Raw genomic sequence first — 14,957 nt, forward strand, 5'->3', positions numbered from 1 at the left:
ATACTGGGTAGAGGAAATCTTCTACCTAAAGTACTATGGAATTTTTTACCAGAAAGTACTAAATATTGAGAGAAAGAAGAAGATCCCAAAACACCCATTGCAATGATTTGGACTGGATCATTTTCTTTTTGCGAGTTATTTCCCCTTTTTTTTAGGAAAAAACAAAACAGAACGAAACACAGGAAATTAAATCTCTTTAAAAAAAAAAAGGAACCATTTCAAACCTGTATAAACAGCATTACAGGCATGTCAACTTTTGTTGTTCAGGATTTACATACAGTTTACAGTATTTTACCCACCTGACAATTACTAAAGAAATATGCCTATTTTTCCTACTTTTCTTATGCCAAAGATATACGGTCCATTTTTTGGACAATTCATTTCTTGAGAATTTATTAAACTTTGTTGTAATTCCTGTTGAAGTAATAAGTACATAAGTATTGCCATATTGGGAAAGATCGAAGGTCCATCAAGCCCAGCAACCTGTTTCCAACAGTGGCCAATCCCGGTCACAAATATCTGGCAAGAGCCCCAAAAAGTACAAAACATTCTATACTGCTTATCCCAGAAATAGTGCATTTTCCCCTAAATCCATTTAATAAAGGACAATGGACTTTTTCTTTAGGACGCCATCCAAACCTTTCTTTTTTTTTTTTTTTTTTTTAACTCCGCTAAACTAACCGCCTTTACCACATTCTCTGGCAACGAATTCAAGAGTTGAATTACACGTTTGAGTGAAGAAACATTTTCGCCGATTGGTTTTAAATTTACTACATTGTAGCTTCATCGCATGCCCCCTAGTCCTAGTATTTTTGGAAAGCGTAAACAGATGCTTCACATCTACCCGTTCAACTCCACTCGTTATTTTATAGACCTCTATCATATCTCCCCTCAGCCACCTTTTCTCCAAGCTGAAGAGCCCTAGCCGCTTTAGCCTTTCCTCATAGGGAAGTCGTCCCATCCCCTTTATCATTTTCATCGCCCTTCTCTGTACCTTTTCTAATTCCACTATATCTTTTTTGAGATACAGCAGCCAAAACTGAACACAATATTCGAGGTGCAGTCGCACCATGGAGCGATACAGAGGCATTATAACATCCTCATTTTTGTTTTCCATTCCTTTCCTAATAATACCTAACATTCTATTTGCTTTCTTAGCCACCGCAGCACACTGAGCAAAAGGTTTCAACGTATCATCAACTACGACACCTAGATCCCTTTCTTGGTCTGTGACTCGTAACGTGGAACCTTGCATGACGTAGCTATAATTCAGGTTCCTCTTTCCCACATGCATTATTTTGAACTTGCTCTCATTAAACGTCAACTGCCATTTAGACGCCCAGTCTCCCAGTCTCGTAAGGTCCTCTTGTAATTTTTCACAATCCTCCCGCGATTTAACGACTTTGAATAACTTTGTGCCATCAGCAAATTTAATTACCTCACTAGTTACTCCCATCTCTAGGACATTTATAAATATGTTAAAAAGCAGCAGTTCCAGCACACCACTGGGGAACCCCACTAACTACCCTTCTCCATTGAGAATACTGACCATTTAACCCTACTCTCTGTTTTCTATTTTTTAACCAGTTTTTAAATCCACAATAGAACACTACCTCCTATCCCATGACTCTCCAATTTCCTCTGGAGTCTTTCATAAGGTACTTTGTCAAACGCCTTCTGAAAATCCAGATACACAATATCAACTGGCTCACCTTTATCCATGTTTGCCCCCCCCCCCCAAGAAATGCAGTAGATTGGCGAGGCAAGACCTCCCCTCACCAAATCCACGCTTTGTCTCATCAATCCATGCCCCCGAACATGCTCTGTAATTCCGTTCCCCACAACCGTCTCCACCATTTTGCCCGGCACCGACGCCAGACTCACCGGTCCACAACTTCCCAGATCTCCTCTGGAACCTTTTTTAAAAATCGGCATTACATTGGCCATCCTCCAATCCTCCGGTACCACGCTCGATTTTAAGGATAAATTACATATTACTAACAATAACTCCACAAGTTCATTTTTCAGTTCTATCAATACTCTGGGATGAATACCATCTGGTCCAGGAGATTTGATACTCTTCAGTTCATAGAACTGCCCCATTACATTCTCCAGGTTTACAGAGAATGCATTAAGTTTCTCAGACTCGTCAGCTTCAAATACCATTTCTGGCACCAGTATCCCACCCAAATCTTCCTTGGTGAAGACAAAACAAAGAATTCATTTTCTCTTTCCGTTATGGCTTTGTCTTCTCTGATCGCCCCTTTTACTCCTCGGTCATCTAGCGGTCCAACCGATTCTTTTGCCGACTTCCTGCTTTTAATATACCTAAAAAAAAATGTATTATGTATTTTGGCCTCCAACGCAATCTTTTTTTCGAAGTCCCTCTTAGCCTTCCTTATCAGCGCTTTGCATTTGACTTGACATTCCTTATGTTGTTTCTTATTATTTTCAGTCAGTTCCTTCTTCCAATTTCTAAAGGGTTTTCTTTTAGCTCTAATAGCATCCTTCACCTCACTTTTTAACCATGTAGGCAGTCGTTTGGTCTTCCGTCCTCCTTTTTTAATATGCGGAATATATTTCGCCTGGGCTTCCAGGATAGTGTTTTTGAACAGCATCCATGCCGGATGTAAATTTTTGACCCTCGCAGCTGCTCCTCTTTTTTTCACTGTTCTTCTCATTTTATCATAGTCTCCTTTTTTAAAATTAAATGCTAACATATTTGATTTCCTATGTATACTTACTTCAAAGCTAATATCAAATCCAATCATATTATGATCACTGTTATCAAGCGGCCCCAGCACCACTACTTCCCGCACCAGATCAAGCGCTCCACTAATGTTTATTGTAATCTAGGAGTATATCAAAACATGCATCATTATCCTTCAGAAAAACTAATTCTTTGACTAGCTTCTCTGTTTCCAATTTCCTGATATTTGTATGAGCAATATCATTAAATCAAGAGAACATTTATTTAATATCGCTTCCCATTTTGTCATAAAATCCTCATCTGTAAAAAGTTTAGAGACTATTGTAATTCTCAAACTTCATAGAATTTCTTTTCTTTTTTTTTTATCAGCAGCAGTCCAGCAGCGTAACTCAGTTCTTACCATTCGCTTGCTCAATTTGATAGTCTCTTCCCAATAGTCTAGGAAGTCATTTTTTCCCTCTGATTCTTTAAAAAAAAATGTTTCTCTGGGTAACATATTCTGTAAGACATCCTCACTGAAGCGAAGTATGTCATGCCAAGGGGAAAATGACATTGTGCCTCAATTAACCAAAGGTATCAGTACAGGAGAGGCCAGTGGGATCCACAACCAGTAGCAATAAAAAGGAAGTAGATCGCAAGGATGGAAGCTTAAAATTGTATTTTATTTAAAATTGCCCATGTATATGTTAGGTCTAGGTGGTAGGCGAAATCTTTGCGCACTACCACCCCTGAATGCACCAGCGTTTCAAGGTGACTGGTTATGTGACCTACTATGTAAGCACGCTGTCTTCCAAAATGTCTTTCCCTGCAGATCTGTGCTTGGCAGGCTGTGATTTGAACTTTACTTTTGTCTCACTGTGTGTATGATTTACCTCTGCTCTATTGTAGTGAGTACTGGTGGGAGACAAAATGTTTGAGCACTAGCTCCCCTGAATGCACCCGCACTTCAGGGTCCCTGGTCACGTGACCTACTATGTAAGCAGCCTGATTTCTGAAATGTTTTTCCCTGTATTGTAACTGTGTTTAGCAGGCTGTGTGGGGGTGGCGCACTCCACTAAGTCTCTCTCCCCTACAGTAATAAAGATGTCCATAAAAACACATTTTTTCTGTATTTTTTTGCTTTTCTCTAGATTACTTTCAGGATGTCTCTCTGCTCTTCCTAGTCCTTCTACTTTACAACAGGGATTCTTTATCCAGTTATTGTTGGAAATCACCATATTGCTTCTTCCCTCTCAAGTCAGTTTCCTTGCATTAGTCACCTCCTGTGTCAAACTCCCCACCTTCGATCACAGTATCTGTATCAGTTTACTGCTGTAGATCACCGTGTTCAAAAACCTCCTTAATCTGCGACTATCATTTCACACTCATTGGATGTTTTTTGCCTCACAAAGACGTAGATTAGGAACAGTGAGGATTCCTATTTATATCAGTGCCTCCCCGAGGACTATGATGGTCAGACCATCTAGATCTGGAGGTAAATTAGCCATCTTCTATTCTACCGAACTCAAAGTTCTCAAGCTCCCGAACTTATTTTCCTATCCAGAAGCCTTAGCCATAAGACTTTATGCGCCGACCCCCCCCCCCCCCTTGTCCTTTTCATTTTGTACTGTCCACCATCTCTCACCCAAATGCAATGGGACTCTTGTTAATCAGACAATTGCCAATGCTTCATTTGGTTATCCCAACATCATCTAACTGGGCAGGGCCGTGCCAATACGGTAAGCCAGGTAAGCGCCGCAGGGGGGCACCTGCCTTCAAGGGCGCCGTCGAGTTGAATTAAAAAAAAAAACCTTACCGCGTTGGCGAACTAGCGGGCGGGGCACCAGTAGTAAAAGCAACAAGCAGGCACGCTCGTCTCCGACTGCTTCCCTGCCCTCTCAGTGTCCATCAGAGGAAGGCGGGACGCAGAGAGGGCAGGGAAGCAGACGGAGAGACGAGCGTGCCTGCCTGCTTGCTGCTTTTACAACTTTCCTTCCTCGTGCACGTATTGATGCGGTGCTATTTACAAAACTGTGACTCACAATAGGAGAAAAGTTGCTGCTCTAGTATTAGCTCAGATCAGATTTCAGTTTCACAGGCTGCTCGCAGCAGGAGAGAGGCTGCCTGCGCCTTTAAGTGGTTCAGGAAGTGTGAGGTTCAGGAGAGCCGAGGCACGCACAGCCCCCCGTCTTTACTTCTGTGTTAACAGAGAGTGCTGCCGGAGAACGTGGTACGGGCGGTTAGCTTGACGGAGTTTAAAAAGGGGTTAGATAGATTCCTAAAGGACAAGTCCATAGACCGCTATTAAATGGACTTGGAAAAATTCCGCATTTTTAGGTATAACTTGTCTGGAATGTTTTTACGTTTGGGGAGCGTGCCAGGTGCCCTTGACCTGGATTGGCCACTGTCGGTGACAGGATGCTGGGCTAGATGGACCTTTGGTCTTTCCCAGTATGGCACTACTTATGTACTTATGCTGCTGCTGCTGTGCCCATTGCTAAGCTGCACAGACACAATGTGGCTGTTTATCACATTTGGCATTGGTCCAATTGGTACTACTGCTTTTGAAAGCATGTTTTTCCAGGAAGAAGTCCCTGAATCCATTTGCTTTAGACTCCCGGAGACCTCCTGCATCGCTGGTGATTGACAAAGCAGAGAGGAGAAAAGTGATCAAACAAGGTAAAGGTCACAGGCTGGACTGGGCACTCTCGTGTCCTGGAGAGGTGCTGATAGAGCTTAAGAAGACGATCATAATTCCAATTCCAAAAAAGTTCAAAGTTGAGGTTGGGGATTATTCCACTTATCAGCCTATTTCAAACCTTTCCTTATTGTCTAAAGTTTTAGAAAGGTTTGTACTTTGATTGTGGGCTGTGCAATAACTGGTTCCTTTCAACATAATCAGCCAGTTGTCCGACTATAGACGTCATCATAGTACTGAATCTTTGTTATTGGCAATTGTGGATAGTATCTTAGTGAAAGCAGATCATGGTTGCAGCTTGATTTAACTGTGGCTTTTGATACTGTATTTCATCCCATACTGTTAAAATGTTTGCAGGATATGGGGCTAGGTTCCACAGTTTTAACATGGTTTAGTTCTTATTTTACTGATTGCAAAACAAACTGTGCAATGAAACAACACAATTTCTTCCCAGAAAACTTTGTCAAGGGTTGTTTCCCCACTAATATTTGAACTCTATCTGGCATCATTAGCTAAGATAATTGGAAACTGGGAAGTAGAGTTTCATTTCTTGTGATGATATTCAGTTGATTTTTTTGTGTAAAAGATAAGCAAGTGCTATGATCCCATGTCGATCCATGGCACGGAGGAGAACGAAGCGTTAATTTATGGTTTGAAGGTACTATTCCCAAAATTTAATCAGTCCCCCATTCTCAAGAGTTAGTGATCAGAAGAAAATTGAAATTATGAAGAAAGGCAGGGCATCCTGCTTAAATAATGAATGACAAGTGCATATAAGAGACTACATTTTACTGTTAGTATGTCAAGGTATTTTGTTCCGGACATATATGGTATAAGCATAGCAAGCAAGCTTTCCTGTTCAATTTTGCTACTTAAAACAACAATTACTGTACTTTTAACAGTGCAATAACTGATTCTACATGATCCTTACAGTTCTGCAGCCCTGTGCTTCAGGAAAAAAGGAAAAAAGGTTTTCTCCTTTGCAAAACAAACAGAGCCCAAGGCTATTTGCTGTGATTGACAAAGTAGGGCATTGACCCTGGATGAAACATAGAACAGACACTGATCATTTTAAAAACACTTTACATGTTGATAGTAAGGAAATTTGCTAACACTGCTAGCCGAAATTCACCAAAGTGCATTCTACAGAATATGCTAATATGCTCCACCCCATCCTTTGCCCCCCCCCCCAAATGAAACAGTCAAACTACGCCCATGGCTGCTGCTGCCTTCCCGCACGCAGCGCTCGGCTCTTTGGCACCGCCCAGCTCTTCCACGCACCTTGGAGCCAGGCAGGTCCGGGGGGGGCGCCCCAACTGATAGTCTGCAGGGGGGCACCAGAGACCCTAGGCACGGCCCTGCAACTGGGTGACTAACATCTATGTAGACACCCCTGACCTTCCTCATCCTAGAAACTTTCTATTTTTCCTTTCAGACTTTGGCCTTTTTCAATGGGTCTCTTGTCCCACTCATTAAGCTGGTCACACCCTTGACTTGGTCCTTTCCCTGAGGATTCTCTTTTACCTCTTTCCCATTACTCCAATCCCATGGTCTGATCACTTAGCTATCCATTTTTTATTGTGTCTTGACTCCCCAGTTCGGCTATGTCTGTCACTCAGAAATTTTCCAGACAGCTCTCTCGGATTGATCCATCTAAACTTGCCCCAACTATTTTCTCTTTTCCCTCTCATTTTGATGCCCTGCCAGTTGGCAAGCAGGCAGACTGCCTATACTCTGTTCTTTCTGATACTATTCACTATATTGCCCCCATGAAACCCATCCAACATCCGCTTTCTCACTTGCACCATAGTGGTCTACAATTACTAAAACAGCAGCTCTGTTGTGCTGAATGCATTTGGAGGAAATAAAAAATGTAGAGTAACTAAGGGCCCCTTTTACTAAGCCACGTAAGTGTCTACATGTGCCCAATGCATGCCAAAATGAACTTACCACCTGACTACCGCATGGCTTTTGAGGTAATTTCATTTTTGGCACGTGTCCGCTATGAGCGTATGAAAAATATTTTTTATTTTCTGGCGCATGTCCCCAAGTGGCATCTGATGCGTGTAGGTCATTACCACCCAAATTCTTTACCGTTAAGTCTATGGCTGGCAGTAAGGTCAGATACCCAAAATGGACGCGTGGCAATGGAGGCTACCTCCCTCCTCCAACGAAGGTAGGGGGTGGGGAAGGGCCACTAGACCAACAGATGGGGGGGGGGATTGACCTGAGGCCCACTGGGTCACCATGGCCATCTGAGGGAATGCTAGGGGGGCTTAGGGAGTGGGAAACCCACCGGATCTCCAGCCCCCTATGAACCTGGGGGGAGGGGATCAGGTTGGGGTTCCTGCTAGCATGCAACTGCATGCTGGACAGGGCTCATCATTCATCCCCAATGGTCTGCAAACCCTAACGCCAGCTCTGAGCTGGCGTAGGGTTTGCCACAGACAGTGTTTCAATGTTTGGCGGGCTGCAAGCTGATCATTGGGGGGGGAATACATTTAGCATGCGTTTGCATGCTACTTGCGTTCAGAGCCCGTGAGCCCAGTGTTTCACATGCTCGGGGGCTCTGATCATGGGGCAGTAGCAAATGCAGGCGCTAGGTGGTTGAGAGGCGGGGACAGTACTGGGCAGACTTATACGGTCTGTGCCCTGAAAAGACAGGTACAAATCAAGGTAAGGTATACACAAAAACTAGCACATATGAGTTTATCTTGTTGGGCAGACTGGATGGACCGTGCAGGTCTTTTTCTGCTGTTATCTACTATGTTACTATGTTAGTATGGCGTTAACAGCCTCTAGCACGTGTGTTTGCTTCTGGGAAATTATAGACCGGTGAGTCTGACGTCGGTGCCGGGCAAAATGGTAGAGACTATTATTAAGAACAAAATTACAGAACATATTCAAAAGCATGGATTAATTAGACAAAGTCAACATGGATTTAGTGAAGGAAAATCTTGCCTCACCAATCTACTACATTTCTTTGAAGGAGTGAACAAACATGTGAATAAAGAGGAGCCAGTTGATATTGTGTATCTGGATTTTCAGAAGGCGTTTGACAAAGTACCTCATGAAACACTCCAGAGGAAATTGGAGAGTCATGGGATAGAAGGTAGTGTTCTATTGTGGATTTAAAAACTGGTTAAAAGATAGAAAACAGAGAGTAGGGTTAAATGGTCATTATTCTCAATGGAGAAGGGTAGTTAGTGGGGTTCTCCAGGGCTCTGTGCTGGGACCGCTGCTTTTTAACATATTTATAAATTACCTAGAGATGGGAGTAACTAGTGAGGTAATTAAATTTGCTGATGACACAAAGTTATTCAAAGTCATTAAATCGCGGGAGGATTGTGAAAAATTACAAGAGGACCTTACGAGACTGGGCGTCTAATTGGCAGATGACGTTTAATGTCAGCAAGTGCAAAGTGAAGCATGTGGGAAAGAGGACCCCGAATTATAGCTACGTCATGCAAGGTTCCACGTTAGGAGTCACGGACCAAGAAAGGGATCTAGGTGTCGTCGTCGATGATACGTTGAAACCTTCTGCTCAGTGCACTGCTGCGGCTAAGAAAGCAAATAGAATGTTAGGTATTACTAGGAAATGAATGGAAAACAAAAATGAGGATGTTATAATGCCTTTGTATCGCTCCAAGGTGCGACGGCACCTCGAATACTGTGTTCAACTCTGGTCGTCACATCTCAAAAAATATATAGTGGAATTAGAAAAGGTGCAGAGAAGGGCGACGAAAATGATAAAGGGGATGGGATGACTTCCCTATGAGGAAAGGCTAAAGCGGCTAGGGCTCTTCAGCTTGGAGAAAAGGTGGCTGAGGGGAGATATGATAGAGGTCTATAAAATAATGAGTGGAGTTGAACGGGTAGATGTGAAGCGTCTGTTCACGCTTTCCAAAAATACTAGGACTAGGGGGCATGCGATGAAGCTACAATATAGTAAATTTAAAACGAATCGGAGAAAATCTTTCTTCACTCAACGTGTAATTAAACTCTAGAATTCATTGCCAGAGAATGTGGTAAAGGTGGTTAGCTTAGCGCAGTTTAAAAAAGGTTTGGACGGTTTCCTAAAGGAAAAGTCCATAGACTGTTATTAAATGGACTTGGGGAAAATCCATTATTTCTGGGATAAGCAGTATAAAATGTTTTGTACATTTTTGGGATCTTCCCGGGTATTTGTGACCTGGATTGGCCACTGTTGGAAATAGGATTCTGGGCTCGATGGACCTTTGGTCTTTCTCAGTATGGCAATACTTATGTACTTATGATCATCGGCCCATCAGTGAAAAAGATTGTGCTTAGGCCCAGCAAACCAAGAGACCTCGGGGATCCCAGTTGTGCGTGGGAGAGGAAACTGTAATCCCCACCCACCAAAGAGAAGGCAAAAGTGCAAGAGGTCAAACACCTACATAACAGTGCTTAAAAGATCACCTCACTGCCATACCAAAGCTATCCCCAGATCACCCTTTGCAACTATAAGACTTATGAACACCAGATCAGCTGCTAAGAAATCTTCAGTGATCCATGTCGTCATCCACAAACAGCATCTTGACATCTTACCAGTGGCTGAACTATGTCCAACAGGTTTCAACATCCAACATCAAGCAAGACCAGGAGGACAGAGTGGAGGGGTAGCAGTACTGATTCAGGATACAATCCAACTGCGCAGAATCACCGTTCCCCAACTAAATGAATCAGAATCTCTTTTACTCCAGCTTGAAGAGGAGAAACCAATCTGGCTGCTCATGGCATACTGAGCACTTCATAACAATACATTACCTGTGTAAGAACTCCTGGACCTGATTACTCAAGTGACCCTGAATTATCAAAATATGGTGATCATGGGAAATTTCAATCTACACACTTAAGTAGAGGAGTATGGTAGCCGTGTTAGTCCACTCTTAAGGTTATCAATAGAAATCAAACAAAATAAAACATGGAAAAGAAAATAAGATGATACTTTTTTTATTGGACATAACTTAATACATTTCTTGATTAGCTTTCGAAGGTTGCCCTTCTTCGTCAGATCGGAAATAAGCAAATGTGCTAGCTGACAGTGTATATAAGTGAAAACATTCAAGCATTACTATGACAGTCTGACAGGGTGGGAGGATGGGGGTGGGTCGGAGGTATGCATGGGGACATCAAAGCATATCATTGATATTCTAACAGGATGGGTGTGGATAGGTGAGGGGTGGGGTGATCAACAGGTGATCTACACACTGAAACCCCAGATACCACTACAGCTGCCTTCCTGGATACAATGACAGCATTAGGATTCACACAGGTGATCAATTCTCCAACTCATAAAAAAGGGTCACATACTAGGACTCGCTGTTCTACAATAAGGTTGAGATCCCAGAATTCCGGAACAGCAGTATTGAAATAACACCCCTATTATGGTCAGACCATTTTCTAATTAAGTTTTCCTTAAGTGACCACCTGAAACAAATGGCACTTCCCAGAGTTTGAAAGGAGATCAGAGACATAAAAAAAGCTGACCGCTGAGAATTTCCTAGAGGCCTTAGACTATCCACATGCGGATGAAAAGACAACTACAGTGTCAGAACAGGTCAACATCTGGAATACAAACTTAGCCAAGACCCTGGAGAAAACGGCACCACTAAAAAAAAAAGGTTTTATGTCCCAGTCACAAACGCTCACCTTGGTTTTCTCCAGAACTTCAGATCCTTAAATGCAAAGGACACAAACTGGAAAGGAAATGGGGTAAATCTCGCCTGGATGAAGACAGGCTAAACTGTAGGAAGCACACGACAAAGTACCACCAAGCCTTAACAGCAACCAAAAAAACAATGTTTCTCTCAATGCATTGCACAGACTGCTAATTCAACCAAGCAGCTGTTTGGTATAATAAACAGCCTACTGCAATCCACACAACAGAACCAGCCTGCCCAGTCAAAATTGAACTACAATGACTTTGCTGCATACTTTGCCAACAAAATTAAAAGTCTCTGCCAGGATTTACAGGCATTCCCACCCTGTCTCCAATCAGCTAACTAGGAGTACATAAACTCACCCTCTCCTGACACAGACATATGGGACACTTTTAACTGAATAATAGAGAGGCAGGGGCGTAGCCAGACAACAGATTTGGGTGGGCCTAGGCAAGAAGTGGGTGGGCACCAAATGTTGTCCCCCCCACCCCCCAAAAAAAAATAAATAAATAAAACACCACAAAAATATATCTCAGCTGGCAGAAAAATGCTTCTTTCCATCTTGGCAGTCTGCAGCAGGCATGCGCTGAAAACTGAGCATGGAGAGTAGCATTTTCATTACCAACAGGGGGAAGTCTTCAGCTGGCAGAGCTTAGGATCTCCACCAGCTACCGCTAAACATGTGCTACTGTTGGGTGGACCTGAGCCCTAAGAGGCCCACCCAGGCCCACCTGTGGCTACACCGCTGCAGAGAAGAGCCTTGATAAAATACTAAGAAACCTTTGACCAACTACCTACTCCCTCGACCCCTGTCCATCAAAGATAGTGCAGCAGACAAGCAGGGGCCTCAGAAGGAGTCACAAAAATTATGTACTCCAATCTTTCTAATGGTCAAGTACCAATAGCATTAAAAAGGGCAGTGGTGTATCCTTTGCTAAAACAAACAAACAAACAAAAAAAAAAAAACTCTTGACCAGGACAGTTACCAGCCAGTATCCAACATCCCATTTCTAGGAAAACTTATAGAACTGCCTGTGTTCAACTCAGTGATTGGCTAGAAGAGAGAAACTGGCTGGATCCAAGTCAATCTGGATTCAGACCCAGTTATTGAACAGAAATGGTCCTCGTAACCCTACAAGATGATCTTCACAGAAATCAAGACACAGGATTTGCCTCGGTGTTAGTACAGCTAGATTTCTCAGCAGCTTTTGACACTGTGGATCATGTTATCATGCTAGCACAACTGGCAGAAACAGGAATCAATGAGAGAAGGGAAAAAGGCGTTGGACCATTGGTTGAGGAGGGAGGGCTGGCTGGGAGCAGGGAGAGAGACACTGTACCCATAGGAGAGGAGCTGCTGGAGGAACAGAGGTGCTGGACCCTTGCCCAACTGCTGGAGGGAAGGGACACAGAGGAGCAATGTCAGACATGGGAGGAGGTATATGAATACAAAGGGAAGACGCTAGACATAGGAAAACACAGAAGGGAGAGGCTGGACATGGAGGGGGGAGGGAGAGACACAGAGAAGTGGTGCTGGACATAGGTGGAGAGGATAGGGACAGAGTGGTGGTGATGAATGCGGGGAGATGGACACAGAAGATGCTGGACAAGGAAGTATATGGGGCACAGAGATGATAGATGCAGAACAAGGGGAAAGAAAGGTACACAGAAATGGAAGATGGATGGTGGGCATGGAGAAAGAAGAAATGTCAAATGGGCAGGAGATCCTGGTGAGGGAGTTGAGAAGACAGAGGGAAACAGAAACCAGAGTCTGGTACCAACAAGATTTGAAAAATAAAATGGTCAACAAAAAGAAAAAATTTTCCTCTATTTTGTAATTAGAATATGTCATACTTGAAAAGTGTATCCTATCAGCGCTGGTGGTTTAGGGCTCTCTCTGGCCAGGGGGCAGTTGTCCTAATTGCACCCCCCTAACATCATTTCTGAGAGAGAGAGAGAGAGAGAGAGAGAGAGAGAGTGACAGTTGTACAAAATATTGTTTCTTTTTATACTTTAATAAAATGATATAAATTCAGAACTGTTCGAGGCTTATGTGGATGGGATCCGACAAGAGCTCACAAGGACAAACTGTCCCCGCATCACTCTCTACTGCGGGGTACCACAAGGATCAATACTGTCACCTATTCTGTTCAATATCTACCTGAAGCCTCTAGCCGAGCTTATTCAGTCGGACAGACATTCAGTTCTACATCTACGCGGATAATGTGCAGGTACTCATATCTACTGAACCTGACTTAACTACAGCTCTGAATAAACTGATTAGCCCATTCTTGAATTGATGTTATATAGACACAACAAAGTTTGTCTGAACCAAAGTAAAACAGAGCTTCTCTGGGTCCCTAACACATCTGGACACATACCAGATATCTCTTTTGAGAAGTACGAACTCCCCCTCAAATCATAAGTCAGAAACCTTGGAATACAGTTAGAGTCAACACTTACTCTGATTCCCCAAATTCAAGCAACTTTCAAGAGCTGCTTCTACTATTTGCAACAACTACGCTGCCTCTCTCCTTACATTCAAAGCGGTTTACATATATTCAGGTACTTATTTTGTACCAGGGGCAATGGAGGGTTAAGTGACTTGCCCAGAGTCACAAGGAGCTGCAGTGAGAATCGAACTCAGTTCCCCAGGATCAAAGTCCATTGCACTAACCACTAGGCTACTTATCTCAGTTGTGCATGCCATGATAACAGCAACACTGAATTACTGTAGTGCACTCTACACTTGTCTGACCACAAAGGGTCTGCACCATCTCCAATTGATTCAGAATGCTGCAGCAAGACTAATAGAAGGTTGCAAGCGAAGTGACCACATCACACCATTTTTGCAAAACCTTCATTAGCTACCAGTACAATACAGAACTACATTTAAAACTCTATCTGATCTTCAAGGCCCTTAAAGTAAATGGTCCTGAGTACTTGAACAGGATGACCCTCTACACACCTCTAAGGACACTCCTCCCTAACAATACCCTCTCCAAAAGACACTACACAATGTGATACCCACAAGCGAGCCTTCTCCTGAGTAGTCCCGCACTCTGGAATGCTCTCCCTGAAAGGCTCCGCTTAACACAAGACTATCTCTACTTCAGAAAGCAGGTGAAAGCTTGGCTCTTCAACCAGGCCTTTAATGGAAAGAATAACTAATTTGATAGTCTCATACGCACAAAGAGTGACATGGGCTGCACATACTGTAGCAAGACATGTTTATCCACTCTTACCCTAGCTGAGATGATATTTAATCACCTCTCTGACCTCATGTGCAACTTTCTTTAAAATTAGTCCCCTTATTTTCTAACTCCTCTTACCTATCTATATGTTCCATCTTTGCTTATACTGTACACGGTCTATTAAAATGTACTAGGTTGACACTATAAGCAGCATACTATGCCATACTTTGTATTACTATTTTAATATTTTTACTGCTGCAATTGTCTATTGCTTATGTTTGTTATTCCTACCATACACCACCTTGAGTGAATTCCTTCAAAAAAGCAGTAAATAAATCCTAACAAATAAACAATAAGACACCTAAAACAAGGCACCCACTTACAGAATCACCTTATAAGGGTATGTTATTATAAGTTGCAGAAAGCACTAAAAAGCACCTATTTTAGAAAAAGCGCAAATGCCCATCTATCTTTATATAACTGGCTCTCAAAACCAGCCAGAACAACCTGGAAATGATCATGCACTATTTACATCTGCTCCAAAAGAGGTATACATTTGTGTATATTCTTACATACATACTTATGTATTTTATAAAATATGCACGCACATCACAATTCTACCTCTGATCTGCCCAATCTATGCTCCCAGGAGTGTCTATGAACAGACAATTAATTATTTCCACACACCTACT

General features: G+C 42.7%; 1 protein-coding gene across 1 annotated transcript in view; it reads right to left on the reverse strand.

Moving 5' to 3' along the window:
* PIKFYVE (phosphoinositide kinase, FYVE-type zinc finger containing) overlaps positions 1–14,957 on the reverse strand; it is a 750,252-nt gene that overhangs the window by 697,944 nt on the left and 37,351 nt on the right.

This window comes from Microcaecilia unicolor, chromosome 7 (genome assembly GCF_901765095.1).
Source record: "Microcaecilia unicolor chromosome 7, aMicUni1.1, whole genome shotgun sequence".
NCBI classification, from domain to species: Eukaryota; Metazoa; Chordata; class Amphibia; order Gymnophiona; family Siphonopidae; genus Microcaecilia; species Microcaecilia unicolor.